This window comes from Struthio camelus, chromosome 1 (genome assembly GCF_040807025.1).
Source record: "Struthio camelus isolate bStrCam1 chromosome 1, bStrCam1.hap1, whole genome shotgun sequence".
NCBI classification, from domain to species: domain Eukaryota; kingdom Metazoa; phylum Chordata; class Aves; order Struthioniformes; family Struthionidae; genus Struthio; species Struthio camelus.
The window spans coordinates 134,115,964-134,137,319 of record NC_090942.1 but is presented as its reverse complement, the minus strand read 5'-3'; the positions used below and the strand labels follow the sequence as shown (position 1 = coordinate 134,137,319).

Here is a 21,356-nt window from a genome sequence, read left to right as displayed (position 1 = left end):
GTTAAGAGAAGGGTGACAATCTTCAGAAGATTGCAAGTGTTTGGATTAGCAGAGATAAAGATTGTGAAGAACTTTAAAAGCTGAAGAAAGTGTTCATGATAAAGAATGATTTGAACAACCCAAACGTTTTCACTTTGGATTTCAAATATCTATAAGTGGTATTGTTTTAGGCAGGCTGTCTGGATTGCAGTATCATAAATCCATTCATCCATATGTCTTTTTGTGCATCACCATTGACATCTGTGAAATTATATCATATGACACGCAGGAGAACACATCTCATTTCACAATCCCTAAGAGAGATAGGCATATCAAGAGATCCAAAGTTAGTCTGCAATTAACATAAGGGATGCATTTATTATCAATGAACTAAGGATTAACCACTCTACTTTTAGTTGTTCTTCCCATATAAAGTGGCAAAAAATGAATGTTTATTGGACTTCCAAATAAACGCACACAGAGTCCTCTTTGAGCTAGGAAGGACTATGTGTGAAGTTGTACCATATGGCTGATAAGCGAACAATGTTATGTGCTTAATTCAGGCCATGGATAGGCAGTTAATCATTTGAGTACAGAAATATTCATGTTAAAAAAACTGCAATTTACACCTGCAATTTTTTAAGTTCTAATTATAATGGCTGTTTTCCCAAGTATGCAAGGCCGTTTTTCATAGACAAATGAATGACTCTGATTCTCTATTTCCAAACAGCATGACTCATATTTCATTACTATTTGAAGACGAAGGTCCCTTGTCAGTAATGCCTGAGTAACATACTGTCATTAACTTCCCTCATACATATGGGCACCCTGAAATAAACTGCTAGCTTTTGAGTGTCTACATTGGTGACAATCTGTGAAGAAATCACAGTATACTCCTGACAACAGCATCAATGATTCTACATATGGTATGCAATATAACCTGCATACCAAGGAAATGAAATATAATGTGATTCAGAAGTCCAGCTCACGAAATCAAGCCTAATGGCTCAAGGTGGCGCAAGGAAGGGGCTACTCACTGAATCTCTGTTCTGGGGAGTTATCAGGTAAAGGGTTTCCTTCTTCTGCATAGCTACTGAGGGTTAGGAAGGAATAAAGAAATTAAGTTTAAGACTACTGTGAAAAGACTCTGAGGATCTTTGCTTTGGGATCCACTGAATCACATGGCTGAAATACATCATTGCACCCAGAATGGATCAAAATCTAGTGATGTAGACTGCAGACTTTAGCTAATGAGGAAGGAACTATGGTGATACAGTTCGGTTTGTGCATGTTTATATGTGTAGCTAGCATGCTCAGGACCACAGGCAGAATTTTGAGACATATAAGAAAGTAGTATGCAGATGGCATTTCATATATGTTCTGTGAACTCTAAAGTTAACCTCCTGGAAAGACTTTATGGCACAGCACAAAATAATATTTTTATTTTGTGATTGACAAGAGGGCATTTTGAGTCCTCCTTAAAAAAGATTGAAAAAGCCTAAATGGGTTTTGATGGGTAACGTTAGTGCTACATGCATTAGTGTAATGAATTCTAGAGAGTGAGGCTGAACTTTCTTGTCTCACTCCATGTCCTTGAGAGGATCCATTGATCACTTTTGCCTCTGCTTTAACAAGATGCACCTTTACTGTCTAAATGTCCTTTGAGCACTTTTACAGGTTCCAAATGTTGACAGAAGGATCCTGCCTTGTCTTGCTAGATGTACCTCAGGGATGGCTAGGGCCCTGAAAGCCTTTTTTTCCCCTCCCTCATTGCTTCCACAGAAATCCAGCACAAGGGCAGCATAAGTTCCTGATAGTTCACAGAGTGACTGGCAAAGATCCTGATGATACTTCTAGCACTGCTCCTCATATTTACACTTTAAATGCCTTCTTTAAATGTCTTGAGTGATAAATTTTTGCCAAGCTACATCGTGTATTAGCACTGTCATATTTAAAGTGTCAGCTACAGAAATACAACTTCTGCTCCTTCTTTTCCCTCCAGCAGCTCTCTTCACCAAATTTCTCCTCCTCGTAATCCTTCACTTGCAACAGCATTAAGCGACCCATCTTAGAGGAACAATGAAAAAAGTATCAAGAGTCTAAACATGGCAACGGGCACTAAAATAAGGTACTAATCCTGCATGCTGTTCTTGTTGCAAAACCCAGGCTTTTGAAGTTGGTCACGGTTTAGGGCTCACTTAAACATCTTTATTTCAAAAATCAGGAGATCTCATACTTCTGCACACACACAGGAGACTAGGACCTCAGAATATTGTCCCTGTAGAGAGAAACTGCAGCAAATTCAGCGTGCCTACTAAAATTGTTTCCTGCTTGCTCATTTTTTACAGGATATTCCGTACACAAATCGCAAGCTAAGACATACCCCACTCCTTAGCTGAGCTACGTATGTAGTTCTAGCTTTGTTTTTAAAATATGCTGTTCTTTTTCTTCATTAAACAATTCTGGAATCTCATCTGGCCAGAGGCTGGTATTAATACAGCACGTGGACTCTCAGTTGATAGCAATTCATTTGGTAGCTATAGATATCACAGATACTAAGCTCAAGTATTTCATGTGCAAAGCAACTGCTGAAGAAGAATGTTTAATAGTCTATGTTTTGTTGGGGCAGTAGCCCCAAACTTTTCAACTGTGAGAAGTTAATGTGGTAAGTCTCTGGTGTTAATGAAACCACATGGTGCTTCTGTTGCATTGACAATGAAGCTTTAGTCTCTGCCGTGAAGAGGTCACAGAAAATGGCAATAAATCAAATGTGCAGTGGATAATAATCAAAATTGCTATAGGAGTTGGAAAAATTGTAGGTTACTTGTCTCTGTTAATTGTAGCTTTTGAGCCTTTTGTTTTAATTCCAAGCATCTATGTAAGAAGAACCATTTATTAAACTCCTTCATTATAAACCCATGAACATGTATATTACATACTGTTTGTTGATAATAGGCCAGGCTGAGCAAAGTAAGGAATATGTTTCAGTAATATGTTACTGAAAAGAAAGAAGGGGTGGATGCTTAGAACTTGACATTCTTATGAGATTACCCCTTTTTTCCTGCATTAAGCTGCTGTCTTGCACTGTCAAAAGTATGAATACGCTTGTGATATTTGGACCTATAGTACAATTAATATATTGGTCTGTGAAAGCACATTCTCTAGATCACTAGGCAGGATTTAGATAATCATTGTAATGTTTAAAGTGTTTATTTCAGCCTTTTAAAGCTGTCACTGCTTAAGCCAAATAATTTTACAGTGTTTCAGCTCTCAGAGAAGAAAAAGCATAGGGACTCCCTGCTCCCACTGAAGCCCATTGCCCCCAAAATCTGATGGGTGAAGGACCTATGTCAGCAGTAGTTGAACTCTTCTAACGTTTTATTTTCTCTGTAGGTAGGGATGATCTTTCTTTACAAAGCAAAAGTTGTCATTTCACTGGTAGGAAAACAAAGCATGTAAAGGTTAAGTGGCCCCTGACTGCATTGAAAATGGAGGCAAGGTTCCCCGAATCTCCTGTGGTCTCTCACTTGTTAGACTGCATAGCATCACCTAGCCTATTTCACGATGTTGTTTTATTTGACATTTTGATATGATCAAAAAATAATACTAAAGCATATGCAGGCCCAGATTTATGGTAGCTTTAAACATGCTTATGAAATCTTAAGATTATAAAATAAATATTATGGGGTAAAGAAACACCTGCTATGAACAAAGTTATTTCATTTTAAAATTTGTAGTAAAACTCCTCTATTTTTATTTCACTTATGTCATGCAAAAATTCTTATCTTTCCTGAGCTGTGATATGAACTGTCTACTATGGACAAGAACTGGAAATGCTATAATTTCTCTGCTTCTAACAGCACCGGCTACAATGGCATTCAGTTTCTAACTCCTGTTTCAATGCCTTACTTTCCACTGTTTATAATAGGAACTTTGTGATTTCATGGGAAATTGTGTCAATGTGACCCCTGCACTATGCATCTATTTGAACAAGGCTAATCTCTCAAACTTTGCACAATTTCCTCTAGCTACCTACAAAAGTCAGACTAGTCCTCTCACTGTTCACTAGGAATGTACTGTGAGAGACTCATCTATGCACAGATAAAATAACTAAGTCAATATGACTCAAAAAATTCAAGCATAGGACAGTGTAGCATGGGCATGGATCCGTAGAAGTATCAGGGTGCACTGTGACTACTCTAACCACTCTAGGCTATTTGCAGAAGAGTAACTCAAGGATAACCAACTTATATTACTTTGGCAGTGTAGACATATCTTGAGCTTGATAGACTTTGTCTTCACATTAGTCCTTTTCTTTATGCAGGATTGATGACCCTTTATATTATATGCATAAAGTATCCTTCTTAAAGCATTTATGTGCTACTAGGTTCATACGCCTGAAACAACATTTGTGGAAATGTGAAAAAAAGAATAATATTTTTATATTTTCATAGAATCACAGAACGGTTGAGGTTGGAAGGGACCTCTGGAGATCATCTAGTCCAACCTCCCTGCTCAAGCAGGGACCTCTAGAGCACATTGCACAGGATTGCGTCCAGGTGGGTTTTGAATATCTCCAGCGAAGGGGACTCCAGAGCCTTTCTGGGCAACCTGTTCCAATGCTCTGTCACCCTCACAGCGAAGAAGTTTTTCCTCATGTTCAGACGGAACTGTCTGTGTTTCAGTTTATGCCCGTTGCCTCTTGTCCTGTCTCTGGGCACCACGGAGAAGAGTCTGGCCCCATCCTCTCGACATCCTCCCTTCACATACTAATACATGTTGATCAGATCCCCTCTCAGTCTTCTCTTCTCCAGGCTCAACAGGCCCAGCTCTCTCAGCCTTTCTTCAGAGGAGAGATGCTCCAGTCCTCCCATCACCTTTGTAGCCCTCTGCTGGACTCTCTCCAGTAGTGCCAGGGCTCTCTTGTACTGGGGAGCCCAGACCTGGACACAGTACTCCAGGTGAGGCCTCCCCAGGGCTGAGGAGAGGGGCAGGATCACCTCCCCCCGACCTGCTGGCAACACTCTGCCTCATGCACCCCAGGATACCATGGGCTTTCTTGGCCACAAGGGCACATTGCTGCCTCATGCTTTACTTGTTGTGCACCCATGTGCACTCCCACGTCCTGCTCTGCAGAGCTGCTTGCCAGCAGGTCAACCCCCAGCATGTCCTGCTGCATGGGGGGGTTATTCCTGCCCAGGTGCAGGACCCTGCACTTGCCTTTCTTGAACTTCAGAAGGGTCCTCTCTGCCCATCTCTCCAGCCTCTCCAGGTCCCTCTGAATGGCAGCACAGCCTTCTGGTGTGTCAGCCACTCCCCCCAGTTTAGTATCATCCGCAAACTTGCTGAGGGTGCACTCTGTCCCTTCCTCCAGGTCATTGATGAATACACTGAACAAGACAGGACCTAGTACTGACCCCTGGGGGATGCCATTAGCTACAGGCCTCCGTCTAGACTCTGCACCACTGACCACAACCCTCTGAGCTCTGCCATCCAGCCAGTTCTCAGTCCACCTCACGGTCCACTCATCCAACCCATGCTTCCTGAGCTTGCCTAGGAGGATGTGATGGGAGATAGTGTCGAAAGTCTTGCTGAAGTCCAGGCAGACAACATCCACTGCTCTCCCCTCATCTACCCAGCCAGTCATCCCATCAGAGAAGGCTGTCAGATTGGTCAAGCATGGTTTCCCTTTGGTGAATCCATGCTGACTACTCCTGATCACCTTCTTGTCCTCCACATGCTTAGTGATGACCTTCAAGAGGAGCTGTTCCATCACCTTTCCCCGGATGGAGGGGAGGCTGACAGGCCTGTAGTTTCCTGGTTCCTCCTTCTTGCCCTTTTGGAAGACTGGCATGACATTGGCTTTCTCCCAGTCCTCAGGCACCTCTCCTGATCTCCAGGACCTTTCCAAGAGGATGGAGAGTGGCCTAGCGATAACATCCGCCAGCTCTCTCAGCACTCGTGGGTGCATCCTGTCAGGGCCCATGGATTTGTGGATGTCAAGTTTGCACAAATGATCTCTAACCCAATATTCAGGATTCAGGGAAACAGCTGCACTGAAGAAGATGTACAGATGAAGATGATGAGTGGAGGAGACCCCCACTGGTTCTTTTGCTGGCTGGTCACTGGGGAGAGTTTTTCCTATGTCTTTGCCTTTGCCTTACTGCCCCTCTCTCTTTTTTTTTTCATTTTCATTTTTGTTTTCATGGTGCTTTTCCTTTTCCTTGAAAGTAAATTTTAGCATCAGAGTCGATGCATGCCATTAACTACCAACCCCACAAATAAATCTTTGAACATGTAGGCCTGTCTCCTCAGACTTTGTACAATGCTATACAAACAATGCTATACTTCTGCTTGGTCCATTTGGTGCCCTTGTGTTGGCCAACGTGGTATGGCCTCCCCCAGGCAGGGCAGGGCAGGGCAGGACAGGGGCCTGGTCAACCCCAGGTCTGGAGGGGAAGGCGACCAGGTTGGTGTTGGGTTCCTTCCTTCCTCCTCTCTCTGGTCTTGTCCCATTCATAGGGGTGTGTGTTTGTGCCTACAGTCATGAACACAGAGACCTCTGTCCCTTGCCAGGTGGGTTTCAACCACTTCCACTGGGCACATGGAGCTGCTATACAGCAGTGAAAGGTTCTAGTTAGGTAACCACTTATCACATAACAGTATGCACATGGTTTATGCCTAGGTCAAAGATGATATCACATGGAATTACCTTGGCTTGTTATGCTACAATCCTTTTTACTAGGTACACTCATGATCTTCTCCAGGAATAACTCCTAGCACTTGCTTAAAAAGCATTTTTGAAAGACTCATTTTATTTTAGTTGACTCCAAAAACTATGTGTTAATATATGCAAGCTAAAGAAGATTGTCACATAAAAAGAGATGAGTAAATATATTCACTTCAAATGCTATTAAACAATATTACTGTGGTAATAGAGAACACTTCAGCACTCACCAATATCTAATACATCCAATTGGGATTCTAAATTAGCTCTTTTTTTTTTCCCTAATAGTCAATATCAAGCAGCATGGCATAACTGGATGTTCTTATACTTTTTTCATAGGTTTAACAACTAATTATCATTCAACAGGACATGTACAATTTGTAAGTATAACTCATTATATTACTGAAGAATGTAGAGGTTAGATGTTTTATTTACATCCTAGTGCACTAATTACAAGGTTTTATCTTTTATGACAGATAAAACCTAATTTTTTTTGTCCTAAATTTGATCTATTATGTTTTCTCTTTTTGTCCTCTGTCCTTAACTGAAAGAAATATTACTGCTTGCTGCCAGGCAACTGCTGCTTTGATATGCAAAATTTGTGGTCACTGTTAGCATATGGAAAAATCGACCTCACAAGACTTTGCAACCTGATTACTCTTCAAAAGTAATTTCAAGGGCTTTCTGAAGAGTGGGAGACAAATCCTGTGGCACAGTAAACCAAGGGATGATCTGGCGTTCTGATTTTTTAACATATTACTCAGAAAGGGCTAATAAAAGGATTATAGGCTAAACCATTTACTTCCTTTTTATTGAAAAAAAAACCCCACAAAACTTCTAATAGTTTTGCTACAATATAAGAACCCAAACCCCTAAGTGCTTCTGCATATGATTAATTTCAAATATGTAAATATGCCCAAGGAAGTCAGTAAGATTGCTCATACACTAGGTTAACGTGTTAATTGCATTAACTTAGTGCTTAAGGAAGCCCAGTCAGAGTCAGGGACCCCTGAGTTCTAAATGTGCTATATAAACAGAAATGAAGCCCTGACTCAGAGGGCTTCTGAGCAAGATAGATAGAGAAAGTGAAGAAAGGTGGGATGCTATGGGGAATGGAAACCACAGGATAGTGCTCATTTCAGAATACCAACAGCTGGACTCTGGTACTTTTTTGGAGGATTTTAAAGCAGAAGGGAGTCTTAAGTGCAACATAAAGCATCTTTGCTGATATTGATAGGGAAATTTCTTCTCCAAAAGAAGCAAAATTGCTTGAAAAATCTTACCACTTAGAAATAGAAACTGATTACATGAACCTGATGCTACTGAAAGTTAATCTTTTAGCCCTGAATGAGAGAGCCTGAGCAGGGAGACAATAAACTGCAAACATTTTTGAAAGGGAAGATAAGCTGTTTATGTGATGGAAAAGAGGGGTCATTGGAAGACAGCAAGAAACAGGATAAGGCCATTTCAAGCTAGGAAAATGATCTTTTAGCAACATTCGGAATGGTTATCACCAGGACAACTGACAGTCTTGACAACCAGGGCAGGTATCATCATACTCAAAAGTAAAATGATATGAGGCTGGGTAAAAACTAGAATTATGCAGACAGTTAGGAAAGACTCTATCTTAGATATACTAAATGGAGGAAAATAAGTGTGCCAGATTAGAAAGATCAAAGTCAAAGATGACTGTTTGGTTGTAGATTTGATCGTGCGGTCCATAGTATACAGAAGGGAGCTGAAGGCTTCAGCATGGAAGATTAAGATCTCCCTTTAGTCTCACTGAGTCTTGTCTGATGACTAGTTATCCATGAGGAGTTTTCACAGAAACAAAGGAGATTTTGGACAGAAGCAGTATATAAAATCTGAGGTTGAATTTATGCTTATGCATGATGTAACTCATGTAAACATTTGCAGGATCACATCCTAATGCATTACTCCACGTTTAAATTGGAGAGGTAAGCGTGGGTTCAAACAGTTAATTCCATACAGTAATCTCTTAGCATCTCAATACTGATATTATCAAAGTTTGGTCTCAGAGTTGTTGTGTTTCTACTACTTATCCAGATAGCTGACTTTTTTTTTCTCATCACTTGAATTTCTGATTACCCTTTTATTGAAGGATGGGATACACCTTTCCAACAGAGTCACTTTATCATTCTTATTGCTATCTGCATTACAAATGGATTAATTAGCATTCTCATCACAAAAACCAAGTTCATTGTCTGATAAGTCAAGAATTTCTTCAGATACATCTTGAGGTATTTGATTTGCCTTATTTATATTCTCAGTAGGCATCTTTCTCTCACTTGCTGGAAATGAGTGTAAGTAAATCGTGATTCTGCTTACTACTTTATCCTGCTTGAGATTTTTTTATCCTTCGTTTGTGACGTGGAATCCTTGTGTATTTTTTTTTTCCTTTGATTAATTGGTTTGTGACTTCTGAGATACGGTATACATTCCATTGTTGACTATGTAAAACAAGTTATTATGTTTTGAATATGTAGTTTATATTCAGTAATTGCTTAAATTGAAAAATGTATCTGGGTAATAATTACAACTTAAAAAATAAACTAACTAATAAACTAATTTAAATATGTATTTCCTGGAATTTGTTTAATGATGAATTCATGATGGCCATATTATTAAATCTGTACAGAGGGCTTATTTGCAAAGGATAGCTTTCAGGATTTGGTGGAAGCAAATTTTTTGAATTTATTTATAGCTTTTCCTGTGATAAGATACATAAGTTTTCCCTGTTAATCTAACATTTTTTGATCCTGTCACCTATTCAGATTAGTCCCACTCAATTCCAGCACATGCTGAACCTTGTGCCACACCTTCATCAATATGCCAATATATGCCACCCAATAGGAATATGGAATATACTTAAAATATTGTGGCTTTTGCTGATTATAATTTCTCACTAGAATTCTCTATTTTCAGTATTAATAGATGAGATTTTCTCAGGAGTATTTGAACTCATTTTTTCAGAGCTAGTAAAAATTGCACATTGCTGCAGTCAGTGTCGTAAAGGGATACATCATTGCCACATAGCTGTGCCATTTGCTGCCATTAAAAAGTTAGAGTCAAGTAGTTAAAAGAGTGAGCACAAAAGTGATCTTCACCTTATTTCCCCAGTTTTATAGACACCCATGTCTCCATTCGGTTGTCCGTATGAAACTGTGAGATGCCTGAGGGTGACCTGAAAGAGCCACATGGAGCTAACAGATACAGCACAGGTGCTACAGGAGTCCTAGGCCTTTCTGCAATGACAGCTGGAGGGCAGACAGACCTCTGATAACGTCTGGAATGGTGCTCTGTGCCTGCTTATAGGCAAAAGGGTTGAAGCCAGGGTGCAATTCAGGTCTTGACTGCAATATCTACATTTTGGTGCTTATGCATGGGGCCTCTGCATTAGTAGTGCAGTGCTGATCAGAAATATCATTTTGAAGAGAATCTCCTTCCTTAGTGCACTTCTGTTCATGCCACAGAGTATGTGAACTGCATTCATTGTGCTGAAATTCATCTTGAAGCCCACCTGAAATGGAATCTCCAGGAGTACACCTAGAGGTACTCCAGCTGCAAACACATTAATTTCACGGGACTAGCCTAGAACTAATCCAAGTGAAAAATTGCAATGTGTATAATGTGGGTATCAGATTCTCCTCAACAAGCCTATTGCTCTGCTTATCCGTTCTTACTGGTCTGCACTGCTTGATGAAGCAGATGTAGCTATAATATTTCAGCTGCCATGAAGTGGAGATCCTGTGAAAAAGGTCAAAGTCTAGACCCTGCTTCAGCTCTCTGATGAAAACACGTTAGTTAGTGGCCATCACTAGTTAGGTCGATAGTAGCAGTCTCAGCTTTGTAGAATGTATCAACAAGATTCTCACTGCCTGTAATAAGAGGTTGGAAAAGTAGTGTCAAACAGGTAATGGATGAGCAAAATGAACATTGTATTATTTATAAAACACACTAACCATGAGATTTCTTTCTGTAACGTTGGTTAAGAAGTTTTATTTTTCAGAGTTGGAGTGAAGATGATATAATGGTATGAATTTTGCTTAAATCCATCTGTACAGTGAGCCGGAATACTGTAGCTGTTAGTATTTTTCTCCTCAAATAGACACATTCATATTCTTAAATAATGGTAGTACTTAAGGTGTAAAATATTGCTGAATGAAAGTAACCAAGGCCTGTGTTAACAGAGATAGTAAAGGGAAGGTGTTAATGGTGCTATAATATTCCGCTCTTGCTAACACCTTTTTCAGCAATTTTTCTCTGTTGTGAAGCAGTAACAACTTCAAATCCCTCCCCCAACTCCCATTCATACAGCAGTATTTAAATATCATAGGACAGAAATCATCTGCCTCCGTGTTATTTACATATATAGTATGTTGGTTCCTCTTGCAGTTTACTGAATGACTTTAACAGTATTCTTATTGCTATTTTTGTAGGTTTTGTTATTTCTACAACAGTTGTAAAGCCTTATTACTCATAATCAATTGTCTGAGTACAGTTTGATGCATCTGGCCCTATTTCCCTTAATATTTTTATCTTGGAGAGATAAAACCAAAGGATAACATCTCTGCAAGTTTGGCTTATGAAATACTACTGTAAAACCACTCTAGCCTAGTCTGGTAAACCCTTTATGATTATGAGTGATTTCTATTTCCTTTTCATATTCAGAATGGACCTTATACATAATATTAGAGGTTTCCTAACCACTCTAAACACTGCAGAATATGTAGCTACATAATAAGCACTTATACATCATTACATCAAAGTAAAACTGGTAGCAGATAGTGATGCTTGTTGAGGAACAATGAAGAACTTTTGCTTAAATTTCAGCAAAAAAAATGTATAATAGTTCCCTATGTTTTCAACAGCAGGGCTACTAATGGATGCAATCTGCCTTTTTATGTAAGCACTTTATTTTCCTATCCGGTTTCAAAGGGGTATGCACTCTGTGCTTTTCCTAGGGAGTGCTCCACTGTAAGATTTACTTTCATCAAAGTTTTGTCTGGTGGTCCTGCTGTGTTTCTTCATGATAGAGCATATTCAGCTCAGGCTGATAGCACACAGCATAGTTAAATTGCTTTTGGCCATCTTAGGGTTCAGACAGGGCTCCTTCACATCTGTGTGACTCTCTTCGCATGGCAATCTTCAGGATACTGTGCACACAGATATACTGTACTGTGCTTTTTTGACTGTTAGGCCTGCCGTCCTCTCACTGCCTTTATTCTCTAGGTTTTCGAAGACAGATAGGCTAAAAATCTAAGCCAGTTGCTGCTACAGCCTCTATTAGGATTTCAGGATGTCCAGTACCTCCCTGCAGGAGGAGACTTTGCTGCTTTGCTCATGTTCCTCAGGCTGCTTTGGTCAGGTGCAGCGATGTTCAGCAGAGACCCTCGAACCTTGCCTGAGCGCATAGTTTGCTTCATCATTCACCTTTTCCTCTTGGTAATCATTTTGGAAAACCAGTAGACTCCTTTCTTATGTGCAGTTTTCTGCTGTGTTCATGTTGCTATCTTGTTAGTGGTGCCACAGGTCAGGGTACATGCATAAACATTACTGTCCTTTAGTTATCTGTAGCATTCTGAAATTTCTCATGTAGTTATCTTTTTAGTAGAGCCACAGGTCAGGATTAGCTGCTTGCATGCATGACATAACAGTCTCCCTGAAAATGCAGTAACAGCTATGTGATGAGTAGAGTAAGGGTGAGGCAGTCTTGGTCAGTTGGTCATGGAGCAGGAAATGGAGAACTCAACAAAGGGTTTCTTTCCTGCTTTTGGATGGCAGTCAGTGACAAGGTCATATGAAGAGGACAAGAGCAGTGTTAGTCAGCAAACATTCCTTTCTAGCAGTACTTCTAGGCTTGTAAAATTTCAATATTTGGCTCTGTTTAGAGTGTCCCATAGAAGGATGCCAAGACTTTGCTTTTTTAGTTTAATGAAAAAGATTTTCAACTGAAGTTGGGGTTCTAGGTTTTACAAATATTTTTAATCCAGCTATTGGAGCCTTAGCTTAGCAAACCTTAGCTTATCATTTGTACTGCAGAATAATGAGATGAATACTGACTCTGCTTTCTTCATTAACAACTTTTAGTTAAACAGAAACTGTTACTCAGTATTGCTTTACAAAAAGATTTTCTTTTAAAGAGGATCATTACTTTGCCCTATTTAGTGGTCTTTTTATCTTAGGCTCTCATCCTTTGGCAATTACCCTACTTCTATCGCCTAAACAACATGGTTTGGGGTTTTTTTTTTGAAATCATTTTTCTGGATGGGAGTTGAAACGAATTTTTCTACATATAACTCTGATTCTCATAATTCTAGCAGTATCATTTCTGGCAAATATTTCTCAAAGGAAAACAGAAATCAATCAAACAAACCAACAAAGTACCTCACTTCTTTCTCTTTTTCCTTTTGAATATATCTTGCAATCTTAAGTGCTTAATCAGGACTTAATTTCTAGGGCATCCAATTTTTCCCGATCCAATCTGTCCTGCTTAAAAGTGTATATTGTTTGCTATTGGTCAGTCTGACTTACTCTACATATTGATGTGATTCCCAAGGTTAATACTGCTGCTGAGTGATCTGCTTTTATTTTGGCACAATTTAGATAATGCAGAAGGGTCTGACTGCATGCTGACAATTGACAGAGGAGATATTCCTCATTGTATACAATGCAGACAGCTATATCCAAGTTCTATAGATTGTGAGAAAATTTGTTCTTTGGTTAAAGCTTGCCGTTTTTCTGAATTTTTTTTGTATTTCACATTTTGCTTCTAGCACTATTTAAAAGCATGACAGAAATACTGTACCTCCAGAATTAATAATATTTAGAGCAAATTCATTCAGATGCTTGATAAATCCCCCTCCCGAAACAGCTTATGCTTGCCAGCTTGTCCCATCCTTTGCTGCTAAATTATTTTGTTGAAATTTTTGTCAAATTTTTATTGTTGATTTAGTGCATAAAATGTGGTAGCTCTCTCCTGAGAGCTCTAATGTACTGTTGACACTGTTCTCCTTAATAGTTTAATATTTGAAGACAGAAAAGTAGAATTCTCTTCTTCAGACATGCTTGCTAGAGAGGCAAGAGGGATAGTAGCATCGTAGGAAGGGCAGTCTGGTGTCAGAAATAGCTCTATTATAAAGCAGAGCAGTTAGTAAACAAATATCAGCACGTGACTTTTACCCTCTCTCAAAAATGCATACGCAATAATAACAATCAAAGAGTGAAATATTAAAAACCGAGGAAGAGCTACAAATGATGGATTTAACTCTCATCCCTCTGTCAAGGAAAAATGTCTCAGTCCTTACTCTAGACTCCATCTGCATTTTCTCATTGGTTATAGCATTTTATTGGATGATATTTAAATGTACTTTGAATTAATCATCAGAAGATAATCTGCATTTAGAAATATTCTGATCGAAAGAGCAGATGTCTGTGGTGGAATGACAGCTCCACAACTGCAAGGGAGGTGCTCAGGAAGGAATTGGAAGGGAATGAAAGGCAGCATGTGCTGGGCGCAGGAGTGCGCCCTTGCACCGCCACCCCTCCAGACCCCGTGAGCAGGGACAGAAGTCAGAGGAGTCCAAAAACTTTTATTTTGCTTGGTCACAATGAGACAGAGGTAGCTTAGATTGTGTTTTGGGAAATGACATCTCTATATTTTTGCAGACAGAGTAACTGTGTTCTTTCACCTCGCTAGTTTCAGTACACTGACCAACTGGATGCTGCATTCAGCTGCAAATCGATGCCTCAAAGACAGAAAGCAAATTCTGAAAAACAGGTTCCTAAAATGAAATTCACTTTATATGATGGAGTTCAAATGAATAAGAAGTGTATACATCACATATGACAACAGAAGAATTTTCCCCCTTCGCATAGATAATAAAGAGATCCTTCTTTTCCCGTACTAAACTGGATTTTGTTGGAAATGAGAGAGAATAGCTAGTTTACCTAGAGCTCTTTGCTAACATTCTCTACGTGCCTTATTTTCAGACAGAGGAAATAAAAAGTGAGGGCAACAGAAAATATTCCTTAATTTCAATATCCTTTAAATGGAAATACAAGGAAAGGGCTGTAAAAATAGCTGAATAAAACAGGATGTAGCAGTTGAGAGAAGAAATAAAACACTGCCCAAATCTCATTTGTGTTTTCTTGACCCTGAGTTGACTCTCCATGTTAGTTCTGCCTGACTGGAAATAGCTCCTGTTGCTGTTAGCCCAAGGGAACAAATAAAGAGTTCAAGGGCAGAGGAAAACCCTATTTGTATTTTCATGCTTTATTCTCGAAATCTGTGCCTCCTCTGCCCTCCTAGTTTTGTGCCACTGATGCTGATTCTGTGTCAGCTATACTGAGAGAGTAGGTAGATTTGCTTATACTGCTAACTCTTCCTTCATGGACAGTTATGTCAATTTTACGGGCAGAACGAGACTATATGTATTCATTACACCCATTTGTCTGAATGAAAAAACTTATTTTCATTATATGACAGTGTGATGCTTTCGTTTTTTAATGAATTCTAACATTTACAACTGGATCTTAAGTTCACAAAATGGATATGTCATCTTTGCTAATAGTAATTGCAAAATTGCTACATAATTGCACAAGATCAGATAGATAATTCTTTCTTTCTTTGAGGAAGATTTTGCTAAAAAAATGAAGGTCTTTTCTCTAGATTTTCTAAAGTGAAAAAGTGCCTAAATAAAGCCATTTGTAAGAGTAATTTCTCAAAGGTAACTAACTATCTTTTATCCATTTTTTTTCAAAAATATAGTTTGTGCATTTATAGCTATGCATTTGTCTCATAAATGTTATATTCAATCTCTGGTCATACTAGCAAATTCAGGATTGATATGAATATGAAACTTTCCTTACATTTGGTTATTTATTGATATTACATTTTTTGAAACATTTACCCTTCATAGTCTTTATAACAGTAAATAACATGACACCCAGCTTAACAAAGGTTTACTTGTGTGCTTCACTGTAAAGAATCTTACGTTTTATTCATTGCTGGTAGAAATTTTTTTTTAAAGGATTTAACTATTGAGTTTAGGCAAGTGTGAGCAAGAGTTTGTTCTTGTTTTCTTATAGATCATTGACACAGTTGTCTAGAGTTGTTCTATTTGTATTTCTGAGCAGTTTTCAGAAGGAAAATTGTACATTTTTAAAATAAATATTCATAAGGTATTGGAAATATTTAGTATGAATAAATATAATGCAATTCTACAAAGATACTGTGATAAAATGATTACATGCTAGGCATAAAGAATGTTAGGTAGATTCAGAAAAAAAAATCGATCCAAATCACCAGTAATAATGGTAACACAAATATTTTTGAAGTCAAATCCAGCTAAGCTTCCTTTCTAAAGCTGTCATCTCATTTGAACTTTTCGCATTTAGATCTGGTAGGAAGTTTTTTGAATTTTCACTTTATTTAGTTCAGGAACTGTTCTAATTTATTGTGAGAGCATGATTTTTCTCACCAAGTTTTCATTCCTACTTTATTCCTGAACGACTTTGTAAGTCTATTATAGAGCCGATAAGGAAATCAATGTAAGCCTAGTCATGAGACCTTGAAAAGTTGCACTACCTCATCTTGAATTTTTCCCTTGGATTTTTCCTTTTATACCTCCAGTGATTTTGACACCGGTTATTTCTTTGCTACTTCAGCTCTCTGTTTAGAGCTCTTTCGGGGTTGCTGGAAGAATCCAGTCCACTGGTTTCAAGCCTGGAGATCACAGGAGAAGTCAGGAAATATTTCTATTGTCATTTTAGCAGTGAGAACAGCATGGATATGTCATATTTCACGATATAATTCCTTCTTTTTGTGGAAAATGGACTTGCCTCTGTGTGTTTTCTTTTTTCCCGTATGTATATCCTTTCAAGAGAAGATGTTTCCAATGTACAGGAGAACATGAAAGCAACCTGTATGCGTAGTATAGGCTTCAGTTCTTGTCCTTGCTATCCCCAGTGAATAAAACTATTCCAATTTTATTTAGAGAAACAGAGAATATGGCACAGGCTCTGCAAAACATACTGATAACTCTAAATCTTTCTCTGTTAATTCTATATTTCAATAAAGTCCTATGTTCAGAGTTTCACTTTGTGAAGCTTTGTCAGCATAAATCTTAGTCAGACAGTCTTGTCGTGTTTCTACCTCAACATCAGGCTGAGTAATCATTATTGATCGCAATCGTAATTGTTATCTGTGCTTTCATCTACTCATCTTACTGATGGTAGTAAGTCCTGTTACAGAGCTTGTTGCCTATGACACTGTCTAAATGTCTACCTTCTTCTGTGTGGGATGGATTTAGATGGCTTTTTAGGTCAGAGATGCCTGCACCTTTTTTCCCTAAGGAAATTAGTGCACACGGCACTGTTCTCTCTGTTGCTACTACTTTCTGCTTTCTTACCTTCAGTTCCTTCTGCTGCTGCTTGTCCTGATTCATCTCCTTGTTGACAGATGCACCAGTGAAACTCCAGACACGGACAAAGTCTCTTTTCTCCAGGAAACTTAGCAGGAGGTTGGCTGTGTGGAGTTCTGTTCATACATCTTGCCCAGAGAGGAAGTGGAGTCTCCTTCCCTGGAGATATTCAAAACCCGTCTGGATGTGATCCTGGGAAATATGCTCTAGAGGTCCCTGCTTGAGCAGGGAGGTTGGACTACATGATCTCCAGAGGTCCCTTCCAACCTAAACCATTCTGTGATTCTGTGATCTTTGCTTTCCTGACCTCTGCAGAACAGCTCAGGCTCTAGCCATATCTGGGTTCCCCTTAAGGACTAGAGCAGCTCTCAGTCTGGCCAGAGCATTCTGGACATGTTCTGATCTTGCTACATTTGATCCAGCTTCTCATCCAAGGCATCGGTGAGCTACTGATGATGACAGACCTCCTTGTAAAGGGTGTATATCAGCTCCCCCTCTTCCTAGACATTCTCCAAGAAACAAACTTGAGTGACACCATGCCCCAAAAAACTCAAACAAAAATTTCTTTAAATATTTAATTAAAATAGTCCTTTATTTTCAAATGACCTAATCTCTCTCTCTCTTTTAGGGCTTTGGACAGAACTGAGGTTTTTAAAGTTATGTATCCCTTCTCACTCCCATAAAGCTTTTGTCTTTTGTGCCTGTACAGTATGCAGCAACATGACCTTCTGCTCTGCCTTTCTCAACTGTACTAATGATTTCAGAGGTTACCCATAAAGCCCTACCACTCTTCTGAGAGTTGTTCATCAAGAAGTGATAGCAAACACACTTGTAATTGAGAAGGTGTGTCTTTTAACAGATGGTATGTCACAAGAAAATCTCTCTCTCTCTTGATCACAGACTATTTCAAATAAAATTCTGTGGCATTCAGCTTTCTGTAAGACTTGCTGAATTATTCATTAATCATATACCCAACAAATTTAGGTTTATTCTTATTTGTAAGATAGATACAATCTGTTTTGCAACTGATGGAGTATATAAAAATGAATTAAGATTTGGGACAATTCATGAACTCATTTCTTGTAATGTATTATTCATATCACATCATCAATAACTTACGCGATACTATCTGTGATTCCTCGGAGAAAATAACGAACAGAGACCATTAATAACTCATTCAAGTTTTTACTTTGAACTCCTAAGGCATAACATAGTGTGTGGAATTTCTCACTGTGTTCTTCAGGCTTACAGAATAGACAGCTAAAGAAATAAAGATGAGACTATGTATTAATTGATAGGTTACAACTTTAACTAAACAGTGGGAAGGAAGAGCACCCTAATTACTTGTAACTCACTGTCTTACGTTACTTAGCTTAGTGCAAGGTTTTATAGTTCTAGCTATATAGCGAAAACCTTTTAAGTCATCTGCTACAGGAAACTCCTGTTCTCTTCGTGAGTGAAGGTGTTTCTACGTTCATCACAGATGCTATTTACGTTAAGAAATGGCCTTTTTGCCTCCATCTACTCTGGACGCAAATTGTTATAAAGTCTCCTGCCTCCTCTGGCTATTTAGCAGATTTAGCAGCTCACAGATGTCTTAACACTTTCTGACTCAGAGACTGCAGCTTCTCCAGAACATAAATTCTGTTATAATTCTGTGGACGAATGATTGCAGCAAAATATGTGTTGTCTCATGTCTTGCTTTCCATACATCTGCTGCCAGTGCTCAAGCTGCTAAAACACCCTAATCTATTCCTACCTTTTTTCTATGTGTGTTAGTTTAAGAACATAATAAATCAGCTTCTCTTAAATGCCCACTATCAAATATCTGTGGAAGAAATATACAGATCTAGTTGAAACAGCTGACTTCTTTTCACATTTTCTTCTCCTGGAATTTGTTTCTCTCTCTTGCTCTCTCCTTGCATCTCCGCCTTCCTACAGCCAGCTTCACTGACCTCAATTAGTCCAAAACTTAAAAACCTCTTTCGCATAAAAATTCAGAGTTTCTCTGACAGTGTGACCTAAACAAATATATAAATAAACTAAGTAACTTTTATTCTTGTCTGATGAGAGATGATTAGGCAAACGCACACTGTGGTGTAGCCTTGTAGCTTGTAGCAGCAGAAGGAGGAACAGTTCAGCAATATTCCTCAGCTGGCTATGGAGACATTAAACTGAAGAAATGGCTAATGGTGTCATACCCTAGGCCAGTGAGAATCAAGGTAGATTTTACTCACTCCTAAGGCATACTTCCATAGACTGTTCAGGCGCAATAAAGGACACAGTTCTCAGAGATTATCTTTTATGACCTGTTCCCTTTACAAGGGTTGTCTTGGCTAGTCTGGCCAAGGGGAAAGGAGTTTGTTGAACATGGGAGACTATATTATATCAAATAAATGTCCAACAAAGACATGATCTTGTTGCCAGTGTTATAACCATATATTTCAGCAGACTATGATACTTCTGGAATTATGAACTATAATCTTAAAACAGGTACATTAATTTCACCGAGTCTAAACTGCCTTATATCAGTGAGAATCTGTTTCTAAGTGTGTAAATTATTAATTACCACACTGAAAGCAAGCTGTTGAAAATAGAAAATTCACGGGAGGACTATAAAGACAACAAAATTGGAAGAGACTTTGAACAGTAAAATAGATGTCAGCAAAAGAAAAGAACAGACTGTGAGACAACTTTATTAAAGATCTGTCTGATTATAATTGAAGAACTAGTGAAGGCATGTCTTTAAACAATTTCTTATAAAAAATAGAAAATCATTTCTCATTTTATTTGGCATCAGATTTGGAGGGCCAAAAGGCGAATTTAAGCAGGTTCACAAATTACACTAGGTAAGAGGGCTAACCCGTTCTCTAAAATCTCCTTATGTAATAAATATTTCTTACAATTGTGGATAACAGTTGCTTTAAGTGACTACATATAATTCTTTAAACCTTGAGTAGCTGATTTACATATAGCTCCTTCAAATAGCTATAAAACAATTAGCAATCAGGTCTATTATAACACTGTTGTTCCACTCAGCTAGTGAAAATCAGATCGTAATGTTTTTTCCATTCCTTAGAATTATTTGGAAGATATGCCATTCTGCAGAAAGATAAATGTTTTGATGAGCAACAAGAAAAGATCCATTCTGGTAAAAAGCAGAATTGCGTGTGCGATTGAGATGTTCATAAAGGAAAAATGAAAATGGAAAAACTGATATCCTTCAGCAAGTCCTACTGTATTTTACTGAGACTCTGGACCTGAAGAAGAAGATACCAAAAAAGAAAAAAAAAAGTGAAAAACTCAGCATCAAATTCATCAGTTTCTCACAATATTGGAAGAAATACAGATATTTAAATGTGATATTCATAATGGGATACAAATGAATCAAGCAAATATTTATTTAACTTTTAGAGAAATACCCAATCCCATAGAATACGGAAAAGATGAAATACCAAATTTTGTCAAAACATTAACAACAAATTGAAGGAACAGTGAGTCAGATATTAACATAATTCTGGTTTTAATAGATCCTGTTATAGCTGAAAGGCTTGCTCCTACTACTTAAAGTTTTCCTACCCTCTTTTGGTTTAACTTTTAATATTAACTGGGCACATTTCCATATGCATTCGCAAAGTTTGCTGTAACAAATGCTAAAATGTAAATATTTCTATACATACAGATATCCTGTGTCCACACTTCTTTATCAGAAAAATATAGATCCATACAGATTTGTCAGCATAAGAAGAGCTGCCTGAAAGAGCTGATACTTGCTCGTCATCCTTTTGATTGGCTGCGTTCTGAAAACAGACTTGTCAATGATTATGCCTTATAAATGTGTAGATGCATTGATTTAATAAGGAGAGTTCTATGTGCTAAGATCACAAGGAGGCTGTTTTGTATCTCCTTTAATTCTGCAGCTAAAACAACTTCTTCATATAAAAAACCACTACTTTTTACTACATATAAAACTACTTCATATAAATTCTTGGCATGAATAAAGCTTGAAACACTCATTAGGAGCCATCCATTGAGTCAGACTTTTTTTTTTTGTTTTTAATTATGAAGTATTTGCAAACCAATAACTTTGTTATAAATGAGGTTTATCCTCATCAATCTTCCATTAATGGCAATTGTAGAGCTATTGTATATTATCCTATAGATTGTTAACAGTCTCTGGAAACCAAACACTTCTCTTACTAGTC

The 21,356-nt window shown here is 38.3% G+C and overlaps 1 long non-coding RNA gene across 1 annotated transcript in view; it reads left to right on the top strand.

The window, feature by feature from the left end:
- Window positions 1-1,987: 1,987 nt before the first annotated feature.
- LOC104138000 (uncharacterized) overlaps window positions 1,988-21,356 on the top strand; it is a 34,442-nt gene continuing 15,073 nt past the window's right edge. The window contains exons 1-2 of the long non-coding RNA XR_692858.2: window positions 1,988-2,107; window positions 7,046-7,086. This is a non-coding gene — a long non-coding RNA (uncharacterized lncRNA). The remainder of the gene's footprint in view (window positions 2,108-7,045; window positions 7,087-21,356) is intronic.